The sequence below is a fragment of the Pelodiscus sinensis genome, chromosome 1 (assembly GCF_049634645.1).
Source record: "Pelodiscus sinensis isolate JC-2024 chromosome 1, ASM4963464v1, whole genome shotgun sequence".
NCBI classification, from domain to species: domain Eukaryota; kingdom Metazoa; phylum Chordata; order Testudines; family Trionychidae; genus Pelodiscus; species Pelodiscus sinensis.
In genome coordinates, this window is record NC_134711.1 from 41,399,954 (window position 1) to 41,418,123 (window position 18,170).

General features: G+C 44.7%; 1 protein-coding gene across 5 annotated transcripts in view; it reads left to right on the forward strand.

The window, feature by feature from the left end:
* The window catches only part of CADPS2 (calcium dependent secretion activator 2), a 514,814-nt gene that overhangs the window by 153,227 nt on the left and 343,417 nt on the right, over positions 1 to 18,170 (forward strand). The gene's annotated exons all lie outside the window — the stretch shown is intronic.

Sequence of the window (18,170 nt, forward strand, 5' to 3'; positions counted from 1 at the left end):
AATAGGAAAATTTGAAAAAAAAATTGGCTTATTGCATATGAAAAATTTCAGACTTCACTGTATTGAATAGAACACATCTATGTGTTCTGCATTAGCTTTGTGTGGCAAAGATATATATATAACATTGCATTTTAATATATGGATATTGCATTATTTTGGTTAAATCCTATTTTCCTAGTTATGTAAAACACACAATATTAAATTAAGGGATTTTTTTGGTACTACTTTGATTTCAATTGTATTTTCTATTCTTGGCCTTTTTTCTATTGAGGCAGAAGTTTAGAGGCTAAGATGATGTAAGGGGCAAAACACCAGCATGGAGGTGGCATTGGGCAAAGTTATAGTGTCTTCTGGGAGTCTGCCTAGGTTTAAAAAACAGCTCTTCCCTTTCACCTTCCACTCTTTCTCCTCCCCTTGACAAATCGTATTCTTCAACAACTCAGAGAAAAGTGATTGTTGATGCCACTAACTTACTACATATACAAATTGTCTATGCAGGTGATCTACCATTGTAATAATACAATATTTTGTTTGTTTTTCTCTTCTTTTTTTCCCTGCCCATGTGTTTGTGTCTCTATCAGGAACATCTTGTCTTGTCTTAGAATAGATTGTAAGCTCTTTTAGGATTGACAGGTGTCCAGTATTGACCTGGACAGTCCAGTATTTTTGCCTCCCGTCCAGTAAAAAAATTCAGAAAATACCAGACACCTAAAATGTCAGATATTTTCTGATTTTTTCCCCCCTCCCCTCCCCGCCAGAAGGTGAAAATACCAGACACATGGCAACCCTACAACACACTCAGCAACTGGGCCCAGCCCTGGGCCCCATTCCAGGTCCCTCCCCTGATGCCCACCTACCCCCCTGCTTACCTGATTCCGCAGGGGCTTGTCTTGTGGCTAGTAGAAAAACAACATGGCTGCTGGCAAAAAAGCATCTTCTCAAAGGGGCCATGCTGATTTTTAATTTTTGTTGCGTAATAACTGCTATCGGGGTCCTTTTTTTTCCTTCAACAACTTTGGTCTCCCCTGTGAACTGTCATTTCTTGTTTGTACAGAGCCTGCTTGCATAATAGACAGATGAAGTCATGACATGGTTGAGATCTCCATGTGCTACTGTTATTCATACCTGGTTCGTGTGTGTGCCCTGTAGTGGCGCCTAGCCTGACTAGAGATTGATGAGTCTGCTACAGCCTTGGCTAAGAGCCATGTGGCTTTTAGCTTGTAAAGTACAGGTTTGTACATCACATTTCAAAGGTCCCAGATTTCATGCCAATGATCAGGGTCTGTTGGCATTACTGTACAAAGAATTAATTATGAAATTATGCTGCCATTTAGCTGTTTCTTAAAGGGTACAGGAGAATTAGAGAAAGGAGTCTAACTCCCCAGCTGATTCCACGTATTTTTCTTGTGGCTACAGCACTAGCATAATATAATTACTGGTCTCTCACCTGCTCTTTTAATCTAGACACACATGGTAGGCTAAAAAGACAAGCAACCTCCTAAGAAAATAAAAATCACCATTCTGAAGACTAGAGGTCCCTCTAATCCAGTATGTAATTTCTGACAGTCGTCAGGACCATATCTCCAAAAGAAGGTATTGTTGGAAAATCTAGCTTTTTTTCTCCCACATTAATCTCAAACTAGATATGAGGATGAGATTTAGTTTAAACCAAGAGTTATGAGATTGGCATCTTTTCTAAAATGCTTATTATAACTGGATCTTCTTTATCTCACTAATCTTCTTGGTCTCCATGCTTTGCTTTGGGAATGACTTCCAAAGTCTAATTGCATGTTTGTTTGTTCGTTTAAAGCTGTTTTTCTTATTGGTTTTGTGTGTGCCACCTTTTAGTGTAATTAAATATTGTCTTGTTGCTGTGTTATGAGACAGAGACGAGAGAGTCCCAATCTAACGTCTCTACATCATTCATTCTTTTCATTTATCATATCCCCTCATATTCATTTCCTATCCATGATAAACTTTTTAATCTTTTTTTCCCATGCTCCAGTCATTCAACCAGAAAGTGAAGGCAGCTGCTGGAAATAGAACATAGGATCTTTTTAAACAAACCAACAAAAAGCATAAATAAGAAAAAACATAAGGAGAAAAATAATTTCAGCTGAATGGCAGATAATCTTACATAATTGAACAAGGTGCTTAAAGCCTAAAATAAAATAACAGAACAACACTGGTTGTAACCTCTAGCCTCCAGCTAAAACCCCTCCAGCACATCACTGACAGTCTATAACTTATCCTGTAAAATGATCCCTCACTCTCAGAACTTGAGAGAGAGGCCAATCATTGCTTACAGACAGCCCTCAACCTGAAGCAAATTTTTACCAGCAGCCACATATCACACAACAGAAACACTTACCCAGGAACCTATCCCTGCAACAAACCCCATTGCCAAGTCTGTCCACCGTCCACCTATCTTTACAAGTGACGCCATCACAGAAGCTAACCACAAAAGCCACAACATCAGAGGCTCTTTCAACTGCACATCCACTAATGTGATACAGGCAGTCCCCGGGTTACGTACAAGATAGGGACTGTAGGTTTGTTCTTAAGTTGAATTTGTATGTAAGTCGGAACTGGCGTCCAGATTCAGCCGCTATTGAAACTGATCAGCTGCTGAGTACAGGAAGCCCGAGGCAGAGCTGTTCTGCCCCGGGCTTCCTTGAATCAGCCGCTGATCAGTTTCAACAGCGGCTGAATCTGGACGCCTGGGACAGAGCAGCTGGGGTGCTGCTGGGTGGGTCCCCGCAGTGCCGCACCTCGGCACCGCGGGGACCAACCCGGCAGCACCCCAGCTGCTCAACTCCAGGTGTTCCCAAGTCGGCCACTGCTGAAACTGATCAGCGGCTGATTCTAGGAAGCCCGGGGCAGAGCTGCTCTGCCTCGGGCTTCCTGTAGTCAGCCGCTGGTCAGTTTCAGCAGCGGCTGACTTGGGGATGCCTGGGGCAGAGCAGCTGGGGTGCTGCTGAGTTGGTCCAGTAGCGCCGAGGAGCGGTGCTGCGGGACCAACCCGGCAGCGCCCCAGCTGCTCTACCCCAGGCGTCGGCGAGAAAAGCCTGGTCTGCTTGGGGGGGGAGGGGCGCACTAGCTGCACCCCGCCCTCCCCAGCAGACCAAGGAGACACGGAGCGGCTTTTCTTGCCGCGGAGGATGCGGGCGGCGGGACTGCCCAGACGCACCGCCGCCCGCGTCCTCCGTGGCAAGAAAAGCCTGGTCTGCTGGGGGGGGGGCGCACAGACCAGGGAGATGCCGCCCACGTCCTCCGCGGCTTTGCTCCGCGTTTCCCTGGTCTGCTGGGGGGTTCCCCAGCAGACCAGGGAGAAGCGGAGCGGCTTTTCTTGCCGCGGAGGATGTGGGCGGCAGGACCGCGGCACGTCTGGGCGGTCCCACCGCCCGCGTACTCCGCGGCGAGAAAAGCCCCGTTCGTATGTAGGGATCCGACATAAGTCGGATCCACGTAACTCGGGGACTGCCTGTATATGCCATCAAGTGTCAGCGGTGCCCCCTTGTCATGTATATTGGTCTAACTGGACAGTCCCTATGCAAAGCATAAATGGACACGAATCAGACATCAGGAATAGTAATATATATAAATCTGTAGAGGGACACTTTAACCTCCCTAGATATTCAATAAGGGTACATCTACACTGCAGAGGAAGATGAAGGCTGCCACTGTTGATCTTCTAGGGTTCAAATTAGTGGTTAAGACAGCTAATTCGAACTGAGAGGGGCACTCCTGTTGATGCTGGTAACACTGCTTTCATGAGGAGTAAGGGAAGTTGAAGGAATAGTGTTCTTCCTTCAACATCCTGTACTGCAGACAACACCAAAAGCTGAGTTAAGCTATTTCAACTTTAGCTACTCAATTAATGTAGCTGAATTTGTGTATCTTAATTCAACTTTGCCCTATAGTCTAGACATACCCTAATGTATTTAAAAATAGCCATCCTTCTACAAAAGAATTTCAAAATCTGATTACAAAGGTCTCCTTCAACTGGAATTCATTTGCAAATTCAATATAATCAATTTAGGATTGAATTAAGAATCTTAATTGGTTAACACATTGCAAAGGCAATTTCCCCCTTCTTAATAGCTACGTTTCCACATCAGTTGCTGTGAATGAGCCACTTCCACCCTGACTTGATGAGCCTTGTGATGGGGTGTGGTGGACAGACGATCCCTCAGGGGTGCCTTCTGGGGTGCTGACATGGCCACTGCCACTCGCCTTCCTGCTTTCTGGGGTTCGTCACCACCTGGTCCTGCTGGGCCTCCCCCAACCAAAGCCCCAAGCTGAGGTCTCTGCCCCCACCGAGAAGCAGTACAGACACTGAACCACTTCAGGTCCAAGAAGAGTACAGTTTAGGGCCCTGCCTCCTGAGAGAGCACTCCCTAGATGGGATCAAACCCCAAAGAATTAGGTAAGCCCCCTTTAGCAATGAAAGGGGGAATGTGCACACTGGTTGCCCCCTACAGGTAGCAATAGTTTACACTGGGTTTGATAGAAAATAAAAATGGTTTTATTAAGCTGGAACAGTAGGATTTACGTAGTAATAAGAGAAAGTAAGCAGAGCAAAGTAGGTTACAAATAAAAAAAACCCGCTTGGCTAATTCTCCACTGAAACTTGAGTGCAAACTTAAATTCACCCTAAAACCTCTTTTCCAGCTGCCACTCTAAACCAGTGCTGTCTTCTCCCCCTGGGGTCTCAGGCTCCTTCCTTCAGGTGCAGCCCAGCCAAAAGACCCAGACCTCTGCTTTCCTATTCCTTTTGTTAAGGAGTTGAGGACACTCGATACCAGCCGTTGCTCAGACTTAAGGACAAAAGATTGGTTAACAGTGGCTCATCTAGTTGCAGGTAACACCCTCCATGTCTCCCATTCACACATTTGAAACTCACCAAGTATACCTTATAAAATGCTTAAATATGATTGATATTAGTAGTTTGTAAAATTGAGATTCTGTACATTTGTTTAGTAAATTGGCTTTCTAATCTTCTCAGTAGAGAAAAGGATACTTTGTCATCAAAATCCCTTAATGTTCATGCACGGCTTTGTGCACTTCATTAAAATCATTATTATATTTAGTGTCTATGACAATATTTTCAGTTGAGTGGCAAGTCTTTGATCCAGTTTTAAAAAAACATACACACTACTTGTTTTACTTTTTTCAGTGGTAGTTTTCTTAGTCCATAGCAGTGATACTTAAAAGATAAATGTCTTGCACAGATCTATTCTTGTAAGCTGTTTACTCATTTAATTTTTTTCATAAAGTAAATTATTAGATTTTCTTTGAAGGAGAAAATGTAATTTGATTTGGTGGTATAAAATTAGTGAAGTGTTCCAAGCCAACCCTAGTAGGAAGCTTAATGCAGTTTATTCACCATGATTAGGCTAAAGGAAACCTTTTAAAGTAAGTTATTCCAATAGATAAAATAGAAATGGTAATAATTACTGCAGCTACAACAAAAGATATACTTGTGGCCATTTTTACTGTAGGTTAAGACTATGCTTGAACCCATGCCATTTAGTGAAGATAATATGAAAAGGAGTATTGTATCAATAGAAGGTTGTTGTCTAAGGGTATGTCTACACTACAATGTTATTTTGAAACAGCCCTTATTTCAAAATAACTTTCCTAGTGTCTAGACAGCCAAATTACTATTTCGAAATAAATTCAAAATAGCGGAGCACTTATTTTGAATTTGGTAAACCTCATTCTACGAGGAATAATGCCAAATTCGAAATAGCTATTTCGAAATAAGTGCTGTGTAGACACTTACTTTGAAATGGGGGGGGGGGCTCCAGTCTTTCCAAGGTGCTCTGGTGGCCACTCCAGCCTCAACCAAGAACACTTCCCTCCCTCCTTGCCTCCCCGGAGCCTTTAAAGGGATAGACTCTCGCCACAGTGCCTGTGCCAGCTCCATGCCTGCCAGCCCAGAACCAGCAGTCATTGCCCCTGACCCAGTGGCCCCAAAATGTGAGCCAGCAAGTCACTGGCAGCCAGCCCTCCACTGCTCCCCAGGAGCAGTCTGCCAGCTCCCAGGAGCCTGCCAGGGCCTGGAGAAGGCGGGCACCTTCCTGGTCCAGGGTGGAGAACATGGACCTTATTCAGGTTTGGGGGGGATGCCCCCAACGTCCATGATCTCCGCACTAGATAGAGGAATGCGGCCATCTATGGCAGGATAGCTGCCAGCCTGGCCACCAAAGGCCACATGCGAACCCAGGAGCTGGTTTGCTTGAAAATCAAATTGGTCCATTGAGACCCTGCAACCCTGAACTTCCCCTCCCAATTCTTCCCCTTCCTTCCTTCTTCCAGCTCCCTCCTCCCAGGTTTTCCCCTCCCCTTTCCCACCCTCTCTTCTCCCCTCTCTCGCATCCTTTCCCCAGTCTCACCAGAGTTTCATCCCCCCCCCCTCCAGTTTTGTTAAAGAGAGTTTGTGTTCATGAAAATACGTGTATTTTATTTGACATCAGGAAGGGGGGTTAGGGAGGGGTAAGTGGAAGGCTGTGAGGGAGGAATGAGTCACAAACCCCCAGTGGGGCAGACCAGGGAGGCTCTTAGTGCTCCTCAGGGTGAAAGCTCTCCCACAGGGCCTCCTGGATACTGACAGCCCCTGATGGACCTCCCAGATGGCAGCCTGCAAAAAGTGCAGCCAGGCTCTCAGCAACACGTCCGAGAGCAGCACCAGCTCTGGCTCCATGTTGCAGAGTGCTGTGGTGTCCTGAGTGAGGGCAACCAGAGAATACATATGTAGCAGACACAATTTTCTACACTCTAGGTCCTAGTGGTGCCCCCCCTTCTCCACAGAGTCTGGCACCTGAGGTGGCCACCTCAGTTCACCTCATGGTAAGGCCAGCCCTTCAAATAGTGGTGAAGTGGGGTTACTTCAAAGTGGCAGTGCTGCACAGCTGATCCCGGCTCATCTGTGCAGCGCTACCCCCTTTGAAACGCTGAGGCACTAGTCAATAGGGTATCAACTAGTCGACTAATAAATTAACCGCTAGTAACATCCTTACTCAGGAAAGGAACATGGCCTCTTGCCATCAGTCTATCCTGCTGATATCCTATATGCCAGCCTCTCTGATCTCCCCAACATCATGTGCTTTGGCACCAGAAGTCATATGTGGTTTGATATCCGTGTTCAGGTCTCCATGGTCTCTTTGACTTCAGTGCTGCTGATGTTAGCATCAGTGCTAGGTTCCTTAGTCTGACAGTTTATATGCTGACTAGATAAATATGGTAGATTGGGATTGTACTGCAGAAATGTAATTTTTTTCTATAGAATAGGAAATTTCTCACCCAACCTGAGTAGGCAGCAGGGATCCTAAAATACTAAAGGCAGACCCACCTAGTGCAACTATGCCATAGAGACAAAGGCTGTGTCTAGACTACATTCCTCTTTTGAATGAGGGATATAAATTAGACATATCGAAATTGCAAATGAAGCCGGGATTTGAATTTCCCACACTTCATTTGCATAATGGCGGCTGCACGTTCTTTCAAAAACAGGTATTTCAAAAGTGAAACCACCATCTAGACACAGTTCTTTTGAAAAAAAAAAAAAAAAAAAAAAACCTTTTTTAAAAGAGCTTGTAAACCTCATTTTATGAGGAGTACAGGATCTTTCAAAAATGGGTGTTTTTTGGTTTTTTTTTAAAACTGCATCTAGATGGCGATTTCACTTTCAAAATACTCATTTTTGAAAGAACGTGCGGCTGCCATTACGCAAATGAACCACAGGAAATTCAAATCCTGGCTTCATTTGCAATTTTGATCTGTTTAATTTACATCCCGCCTTCGAAAGAGGGATGTAGTTTAGACATGCCCAAACCGATTTATTTCTCATGCATTGCTCATGGAGGATGACGTTACTGTATTGGTACAGCTTCGCTAGTGTAGCTGTATCTATAGAGCCCTGGAAATCCACAAATATCCAGTTTATATCCTCCAGGTGTCTGTGGATGTGGATATCCATAGCTCATTTTTGAAGATAAAGATGAGGATACAAATTTTTGTATCCACATTGGGCTATATGCATCTGCACTAGAAGTGCTTTGCTGGTATATTTGTTTAGCATAGTGGTAAAGATCTCCCAGTGAGATTTTCATTTTCTACTTAGATTAATCAATAAATATGTTTCTTAAGCCCCGTTATCTACCCTAAGAGACTAGGATATAGAGTTTAGCTAATTAGAACTAGCCTAGATTCAAGTATAAGAACAGGAGTGTGAACAATCTTCTTTAGACTTACTGTTACAACATATGTTAAATCAATGCACTAATTATCAACATGAACAATCTGACACACAGAGAGGATTGGGTGTGGCGGATGCCTCAGTCATCAGGAATGAAAGTGAAGAACTGGATGGGGGATAAACTTTATTGGGGTGCTTAAAACAATAGCTGTGGAAATGGATGCTGGTAAGGAAGTGTACGCAGTGAGACTTAGTGTGCAGCTTGTAGAAATGAGGCACTTTGTAAAACAGGGATGGGAACCTACGGCCCATGGATTGGATCCAACCCATTGCTTAATTTTGTCTAGCCAATGACAAGTATTTCTAAAAATCTAGATCTATGATAGAAGACTATGGGAGTCAGAGACCGCAGTGGAGATGGAGAGAGGTGAGCCACAGGCAATGGCTGTACCAATAATCTAGGGTAAGGCGGAGTCCCCAGTCACTCTAGGATGTGCTTCCAGTGCTCTAATGTGGAGGAGCAAGTAGTATCCCTCAGCTGCATGTACCTACAAAGGTGTTTGGGTTGCAAGGATTGTAGCGTGAAAAGCTATCTAACTTAATTTGCAACTTCAGCCATCACCCTAAAAACATAGGTGAGTTGAATATTTTGTATTTCTCTTTTAAAAAACCCACAAAAATGTGTTGCTTTTTACATTTGTGTGTGGCCCACAATTTTTTTTCTCTATAGGTCACTGGCCTATGATTAAAAAAAAAAAAAAATCCCCTCCTCTGCTGTAAAATATGACCTTGGGCCATAGGAGTGTAGAAATTTACTCAGAGAAGCCACTCCTCAAGAGACCTGTGTATAGTGGAATGGTGGTACATAGAAGTAATGGAACTGTTCCAACTGCAATGTCGGTGCTGTCTGACATCAATGCAGCACAACAACTCATACAGTGGGATTTACCATAAACTTTCATTTAACTTTTTTTAAGCAAAGAAATTCAAACACAAGAACTAGCAGGAGCTTTCAGTTTCAGGAGATAAACTGCAATACACTCAATAGAAAACACTGAATTTTTAATTCAAAGTGAAATTAATCCTATCCCTTTAGGTCAAAGAACAAGATGATCTTTTTAATGCAGGGCTGCGCAAAACATGGCCCAGATCCGGCCCGCCAAGCTGTGGGAGCCTCAGCCGGCTCCCTGCCTGCCCAGCTCCCGCTTGGCACTCAGTAAAGTCGGCTGCAGGGCCATGTGCATCTCTGAACACTGAGAACCTGGGGGTGCAGGTTTCCAACCAATAGCAGCTTCCTATTTTCAGGAGCGACAGCATGTGAAGTACTTGCCCCCCCCCCCCCCCCACCAATCTCCTGGGCTCACAACATTCAGTTCAGAGCAGTAAACATCACCTTGCTTCTGCTCTGAGTATGTATGGGGTGTGTAAGGCAGGGACTCTATCTATGGGACCTGCTGGACAGGAGCCACTCAGGTAAGGTCTCCTAGCCAGAGCCTGCCTCTGGCACCTCTGCATCTCCCTCCCCCAACCCTTTACTTCCTCCCCCCTTCCCGTCTGCTCCTACACCATATAACCCAAACCTTCCGCACTCCCACTCAGCCCCCATACACCTTCTCGGACACTGCACCCCATCCTACACCGCTCCTCAAGTCATAACCTCTCCTAGACCTACCACCCCAATCCGCTATCCTTGGCCACAACCCAAACACCTGCACCCCTAACCCTGGTCACACTTCCCTCCCAGACCCTGTACCCCAGTCTGCTGCCCCAGGTCACAATCCCCTCCTTCATCCAAACTCCTTCTCGGATCCCACACCCCAGTCTCTTACCCAAGCTCCCTTCTGCACCCAACCTCCAGCCCAGACCCACACCTCCTGCATTAATATTATGGAAGTGTGTGGCCCTTGACCACTTACCAATTCTTGGAGTGGCCCCCCATAATAAATTATTTCCCACCCCGGTTTCAATGTATCTTATTGTGTCATATTTGTAGCATACATGGAATAGTTCACTCATCTATGAAATTCTTCCTTTGTGGTTTTCTGTCAAACAATACTTTGCAAATGTAGTTTTTATATAAGAATGTTCCTAGATTTTTATTTTTTATCTTAACAGTTTTCTCCACTATGTGATAAGCTGTTTATATTAAGGATGTTGTGATTTATTTATTTTTCAGTGACTAGGGAAATTACCATGAGAGTATATCCTTAGGCTAGATAGAATCATTAAAGAAGTGAGATCAGTTCCTTCTCATTAGATTTGTATGAGCTTTCTATGGTGTGCAAATTGTATCCTGAAGTTTCATGTCTATGCAACATCTTTGTAAATCCTCTACTTTGAATTAAGTACCTTGAAATATTTTGTGTTGTAATAGAAGTGCAACTTATAGTAAAAGTAATTTTAGAGCAGGGGTGGACAAAAGGGCCTCCATGGGCCAGATTTGGCCCGCCAAGAGGGTTGATCCGGCTGGCAGAGGCCCTGCTGCTCCCCCACCCCCAGACTAATTAGGGTCTTTGGAAGGGGGAGCATGCAAAGCTTCCTCCCACCCTGCGAGGAGTATGCGGCACTTCAAAGTGCAACGTGCTGCTCGCAAGACAGGAGGAGGCGTCACGTGTTCCCCTGCCCCCAAGCACTAATTGGTTGGGGTGGGAGAGCTGTGTGAAGTTTCCTCCCCCCGCCCTGTGAGAAGCGCATGACACTTCAAAGTGCTGTACGCTCACGTGGGCCAGGAGCAGGATGAGGGAAGCTTCATGCAGCTCCTCTGCCCCCAGGCCAATCAGGACTTGGGGGCGGGGGAGCGCGTGATGACTCCTCCTGCCCTGCGAGCACCACGTGGCACTTTGAAGTGCCGCATACTCCTTGCGGGGTGGGAGTAGGGCGGGAGGAGGCTTCATGTGCTTCTTTCCCCTCCCTGCCCCCAGGCCAATCAGGGCCTGGGGGCAGGGGAGCTGTGTGAAGCTTCCTTCACCCTGTCCCAGTCCTGCGAGGAGTCTGCAGCACTTCAAAGTGCCACACGCTCCTCACAGGGTAGGAGGAGGCTTCCTGTGCTTCCCCTGCCCCCAGGCCAATCAGGGTCTGGGGGCGGGAGAGTGTGTGAAGCCTCTTCCTGCCCTGCCAGTGGCATATGTGCCTAGTAGGAAAGGGGGGACAAAAGGGGCTTCCCCACCCCCAGACCGATTATGGTCTGGGGAAGCCCAGAAGCATTCTGGCCCCGCCCCTTCTGGTCCAGGGCCACTTCAAAAATTTGTGAAGTGGCCCCCGCCCAAAAATTATTGCCCACCCCTGTTTTAGGAGGCTAGGATGTTGGTTCATCTTCCTTTCCCTTTGGATTTTCATACAATTTACATTTCAAAACTTGATACAGGTTGTACCTCCCTGGTCTGGCGCACTTGGGACCTGAGCTTTCCCGGACCAGGGAGTTTACTGGATCAGGCGAAGTCAGTGCTCCCTTGCTGGCTGCCCTGCTTTAGGGTTCTCTCCTTAGAGCTCCCCACCCTGCCATCTGCCTGCTACCCCAGGGTTCCTGGAAGGCACCACTTGGCCGGTGCAGGCCCTGCTTGCAGCCTGGGGAACCCTCAGTGGCAACAGCCAGAGGCAACTGGGTGGCCCCAACTGGGGCCACCCACCCATGCTGCCCCTCTGGGATTGCATGGGTTCCCCTGCTGGGACTGCCCACCTTTGCCAGCCCTGCTTCAGCTGGGGGGGAGGGGATCCCTGGCAGAGGCTGCCTGGTCACCCTGACACTGCTGCCACTCGGGGTTTCCTGGGGCTCCTGGCCAGGTCTGCCTGGTCACTGGCAGCCCTGCTGCAGCCAGAAGTTCCCCTGATGGGGCCAGAATTTCCTGGCCTCAACCTGGCCCCGTTGATGCTGGGGGTTCCCTGGCCAGTGAGGGGGCTACCCAGACGATAGAAAATATTTTTGGGAAAGTCTGCAGTCAACAGATTTTAGAAAGCATAGGGGCAAGCTCCAAAGCACGATTTATTAATGTATTACTTTTCAAATACACTCGGTTGCTGAAAATTTATGTTGTAGCATAGGACTGAAAAACTCTTGTTTTTATCATGACTGGTTGCTGTCTCATCCAACATGAATGTGACACAGTCTTGCCGAATGATGGTGCAGGCTTGGTGAATTGTACTGTTGCTCCAATCTCAAGTACATCAACGAGTGACTGCTACTGCAGAGCATTCCAACAGTCTTCTAGAAGATCCAGGAAGTTTACAGATAAAGAAATATAGTCTGTTGCAGAAGCCAAGGAAAGCAGTACCTGAGTAGGTCACTGGCTCCTTTATTTAACCTAAAGTTATGGCTCAAATCATATGTCCAATCTATGTGTGAACAATGGAGGGTTGACATTTTTGTATAGTCAAAGGATCTGCTTGTATCTGCTGAGTGGGAGCCCCAGCTCTGTGGAAGACATCAAAACTAGATTAAAGGGAAGGATGTTTGCTTTTCCCTATGCAGTTGTTTTCTTCTTCAGACCGTATGGGGCCTCAGATAATACTATTTCTAAGGTTCTTCATAAGCTCAAAGTACTATACAAACATTTAATGTTAACATGGAGTCCGAGGTCAGCGGGGGAGTCCCAGCTGATCCAGGCTTCACACGGCGCTGCTACTTTGAAACACTGCATGCGGCCCAGAGCCAGCTGGGAGACCCCAGGCTGTACATGGCATTTCAAAGTGGCAGACCTCGGGCTCCACGTAGCACTGGAGCAACCTCTCCCTCCCTCCCTCCCTCACCCCCGCCTTTGCTGCCTCTTTCTGATAGAAGCAGCAAGGGGAGGAAGGAACTAGTCGACTAGCCTGTCAACTGTCCGATAAGCATTTGCTTATTGGATAGTTGACTAGTCATTCACATCCCTACTCCTTAGGTTTAACCTTAGCCAGTCCATCCATTTCCTCACTCCTGCTCAGACTTGCTGTGTGTTCCTTTGTGAGCCCTTTTATTATACACTTTCCTTTACTTACTTGTCTGTTTGTCCTGTAACATTCCACTGCTCTCCAGTCTTCCCTTACCCTCAGAAAGCAAGTGGAAGCATCTTCTCCAAACTCGAGCAACCCCACTGTCTCAAAGTACTTTACCTTGAATAGAGGGTTGAGTACTAATTATTGATTTCCTGTCCCTGGTTTGGCAGAGACAGGATGCAACTCTTTCTGTTCATGTTGGATGCGTGCTAACAAAAGAGCTTCATGATACATGAGTTTTCATAATTACTTCATAATATCAAACAGGATTCATAAGTTATTTAAAAAAATCCCTCCAAATCATCCCATTTGGCTATGTACTTACACTTGAGATGGGGAGTCCAGAAATCTGGGTTCCGTCCTGGTTCTTAGATTGACTTGCAGTGTGATTTAAGCCACTTAACTTCTCTGATCACCAATTTCCTAAAATGTAGGCAATTATATTGTTTCCTTTTGACTCCAGCAGTTATTGGGAGTCTATTGGGTTATTCTAATTAGGAAAAGGAATTGATGATAAATATTTGAGAGATTTTTTGTTTATTTATAAGAATGTACAGAGTCCATTTTTCCTGAATACATTAGAAATGAAACACGAGATGGATTCCAAGCTCAACATTCCAAGACCCCTTTCCTAGACAACAGTACCCAAAGAGTGTATGCTTGCATACTCTTTCTGTCATGCTACAGATGTTTTACTTGATTTTGCTGCCTTTTTCTGCTATTGTGGTGTTTCTTCTTCTTTTCTGTCTCATGCACAGTTCCATCAAACAATACCCAGTGACACCCAAATAGCTACCCATCCTTCAGGATAAACATGAGCTGCAGTTATTTTTCTCGAAGTAAAACAGACTAATAAGAGCCATGACCCAAACTAAAAGCCATATGCAAAGTGGGTCAAAAACTAAGCTATCGCACCCCCAGCTTCAGTGAAATTTCACCAGTAAACAGCATAACGGATGTTGTGTTGTAAGGCAGGGGTGGCCAAGTTGTTCCGGACAAAGAGCCGAAATAGCAGTGGATACAGCGCGAAGAGCTGGGGCAAAGTTGTTGATCCCTCCCCCCCCCCCCCCCCAAAAGGACTGCGCCTTTAAGAAATGTGTTTAAAGGCTTTTTGGCCACATCAGGCTCCTGTTGGCTGCCACCATCTTGAAGACACCACTTTGAATGGCCATATATGGCTCGCAAGTCGGCCACCCCTGTTGTAAGGCGTTACTAATAATGTTTGCAAAGTAATACAGTACATTACTATGCATAATTAAGGCCACTCATTGGCAGAAATTAAAATAGAAATTGGAAGTTTTGGTTTATTCACCAGAATATGATGTTTGTGGAAACAGCAGATATGCATTGAGAATTTACGAGTCAATATTTGAGCAAAACGTGCTATTTGATTTTCAGATGGTTCAGAAAATGTCACAATAAAACAAAACATTGAGGTTATGGAACAACATGGTGAAATATTTGTACAAAGCTTTTTTTCTATTCCTATTTCTAGAGGCTCCATTGAGTAGGAACTGTGAAAACGAGGGGAAGGGGATAGTGCCTGCCCCAAAGAGCTTGGGGTCTAAGTAGACAAGACAAAGGAGGAAAGGAAGGAATAAAGTGAAAAGTGATAATTTTCCAGGTTTTTTTTTCCCCCACTGATTCCGTTTAACTGTATTGGAAGTGATGTGAAATCTTTGAGAAGATTAATTTTATGTCACTGGTCCATCTGTGTCTGAATCTATTTTTTAAGGGCTGTTTGCTAGTGTGGTGGAAGATCTATTGTTGTGATACACAATACAAAAGAGAGAAACTGGATGGAGCCCAAGCTACGTGAGACCTTAATTTCCTATAAGAATTTCTTATAGTAATTATTTTACTACTTTTGTTGTCCTTTATGCTATAAGGAATAAAGTGCATAGTTTCAATTCCTAGTATTACAAGAAGAAAACAATACAATGCACTTGTACCAATTTGTATAAGTAAAGTTTACTGCACCAAGGAATTTCTGACCATATGTCTGGTTCTGGAATGAGATTCAGATTTTTCTTTTGAACAATGTGTTGAGAAAATTAATCTAGGAAGTCACTTGTAACTGTGCCAGCTCCTAGATTTATGCACTTGGAAATACATCTGATATATCAATATATGTAAAAAGTGATGAAACTGATAACATTTAATGAAAAATGTAATCCTCAGGTAGAGGAAAAAATCTTTTTGTTTTGATCATGGCTCTTTTGGTCCCAGATAATCTACATGCTGCAAAACAGTAAGGGTTGTCATGATATTTGGAAGATTAAATCATTAAATTCGTTTTTAAAATATAGGGGTTGCTTGAATCACTGAGCATCAACAGCTCCTTAACACATCCTCCTTATCATTCCCTGTTTTCTTCTTTTCACTCTTCCTTGCTATCATGTGCAGTCCAACTTCTTATTTTGCACATGGTATAAAATGTTTTTAAATTGTTGGCTAGGTATACTGCCCCCATGCATATGGAGGAAGATGAAATCTGTAATAGCAAAGGTTATATCTGTACTTTGAGTGGGGGATGTGATTCCCAGTTTAAGGAGACCTATCTGCACTAGTTCTCATTGAAGCTGGCATACTAAAATTAGGGGGCAGCTGCAGCAACATGAATGCAGCAGTGGCCAGCTGCTTTGAGTACCTTTAAGGCATATCAGTTGAGAACAGTCAACAGGGATTCACCATGGGGAAGACATGCCTGTCCAACTGGATTGATGAGATAACTGGCTTTGTGGGTAGGGGGATAGCAGTAAATGTGATATACCTTGACTTAAGCAAACTTTTTGATGCTCACAAAAATACTGTGGGAGAGTAATTAAAATAGTATAGATTGGATGAATGGTGGATAGAAAGCTGGCTAGAACATCTGGCTCAATCAGTAGCGATCAGTAGTTCAATGTCTGATTTTCAGCCAGTGTCACATGAAGTGTCCCAGAGCTGGTTTTGTTGTCCTCTTTAATGATCTGGATGATGGGTGGGATTGCACACTCAGCAAGTTCACAGATGACACTAATCTGCAGGGAGAGATAGAGACGATGGCGGGTAGAATGACTGAAACAGACTGGTAATTTAGGCCCCCCAAAAATCTCATGAGGTTAAGCAAGGACAGTTGCCGAGTCCTGCACTTAGGATGGAAGAATCCTATGCGCTGCTACAGGCTGGGAACTGACCTGTTAAGTGTCCGTTCTGCAGAAAAGGACCTGGGGGTTACAATAGATGTGCCCTTGTTGCCAAGAAGGCTGATGGCAAAATGGGCTGCCAAGCTTTGCCAGCAGATCGAGGAAAGTGATTATTTCCCTCTGTTTGACACTGAGTCTACGTCTGGTGTATTGCATCCAGTTTTGGGCCCCTCATTACAGAAACAAGAGAATCCAGTGGAGGGCAACAAAATGACTGAGGGGGTGGGGGGGCTGGGGCACATGAGGAGAGGCTGAGAGATTTGGGATTATTAGTCTGCAGAAGAGAAGAGTGAGGGGGGACATAATAGCAGTATTTAACTACCTGAAGGGGAATTACAAATAGAATGGATCTAGGCTAGTCTCAGTGATGGCATATAACAGAACAAGGAACAATAGTATCAAATTTCAATGTGGGAAGTCTGAGTTAGTTTTTTCTAATATCCATTTCACCGGAAGAGTGGTAAAGCCCTGGATGGGGTTACATAGGCAGGTGATAGAATCTCCATCCTTAGAGGTTTTTAAGGCCAGAGTTGACAAAGCCTTGGCTGGAATGATTTAGTTGGAGTTTGTCCTGCTTCAAGCAGGATATTGGACTAGATGACCTCTCCTCCAATTCTAATCTTCTTGGGGAGCCTTGTCCTTACTGCCACTTGTGCTGTTCCTGCTTCACTCTATTTTTAATGTACTAACTTGACTTTGGAATTATGATCCCAACTTGAAGAGTAGATATACCTGATATGTTGTTGTCATCTTTGATTTGTATTCAGATCATGTCCTCAACGAGCTAGGTTCTGTCCAAACACACTGAAAGGCAGATCGTCCCTTAAAGAGCTTTCAATCTAAGAAGGCAAACTATGTTCAGAAGGTAGAGGAGATTGGTACAATCAAAATGTATGCCTTTTTTCTTCTTGGGCAGCTATGTCTGAATGCATTTCTTATTGTTTATTACAGTTATTAATGGGAACATTTCTTGCAGACAGGATGGTAGAAATCTAGAGAGTTTCAAAAGAGTTCAGCACAAGAAACCAAGCAGATTAAGTCCATATGTAAGGAGTGGCTTAGCCTTACAGAATGTCTGAGTACAGTTTTTGTAAATTTTAAAAACTTTCAAAACACTAACTAAACATTTTTTGTTTTTGTTTTTTGCAGTTAGCTTATATTGGCTTTATGGCTTCTAATGTGTTATACTTTTGAACTGAGGCTCTTAACAGTATGTTGTCTAAGTTTTATGCAGTACTGACTCCACTGTTCTCTCTTCTGGATTTTGGAACAAATGATTGGTTGGTTTCCTGGGCACTGAGTCCTTAACTCTGTCCTGAAGTGGTTCAATGTCTGCATTGCTCTGCAGGGGGGCTGTAACCCCAACTCTGTGTCTTGTCTGGGAGAGACCAGAGGATCTGGCCCAGGAGGACAAGGTGGTGGGGGAGTTCCAGAGAGTAACATAGCAAGGCTCAGTGGCATGATTGGAACACTGGGGAACAATCCCAAGGGGACTTCTGGGATTGCACTCCACAGCAGGTGACACTAAACTGAGAGATATTAGATGCACTTTTGGAGAACAAGATTAGAATTCAAAATGTCCTTGACAATTAGGAAAATTGGTTTGAATCCAGTAAAGATAAATACAAAGTACTTTACTTAGGAAGAAAAAAATCAGATGCACAGCTACAAAATAGGCTAGGTCAGGGGTGAACAATAATTTTTAAAAGGTGGCCACTTCAGGGGTGGGGCCTTGGGCAAAAGGGGCAGGGCCAGGAGGCTTGTTGTGCTTCCTCCCCACTCTAATTAGCCTGGGGTGGGGAGAGCATGAG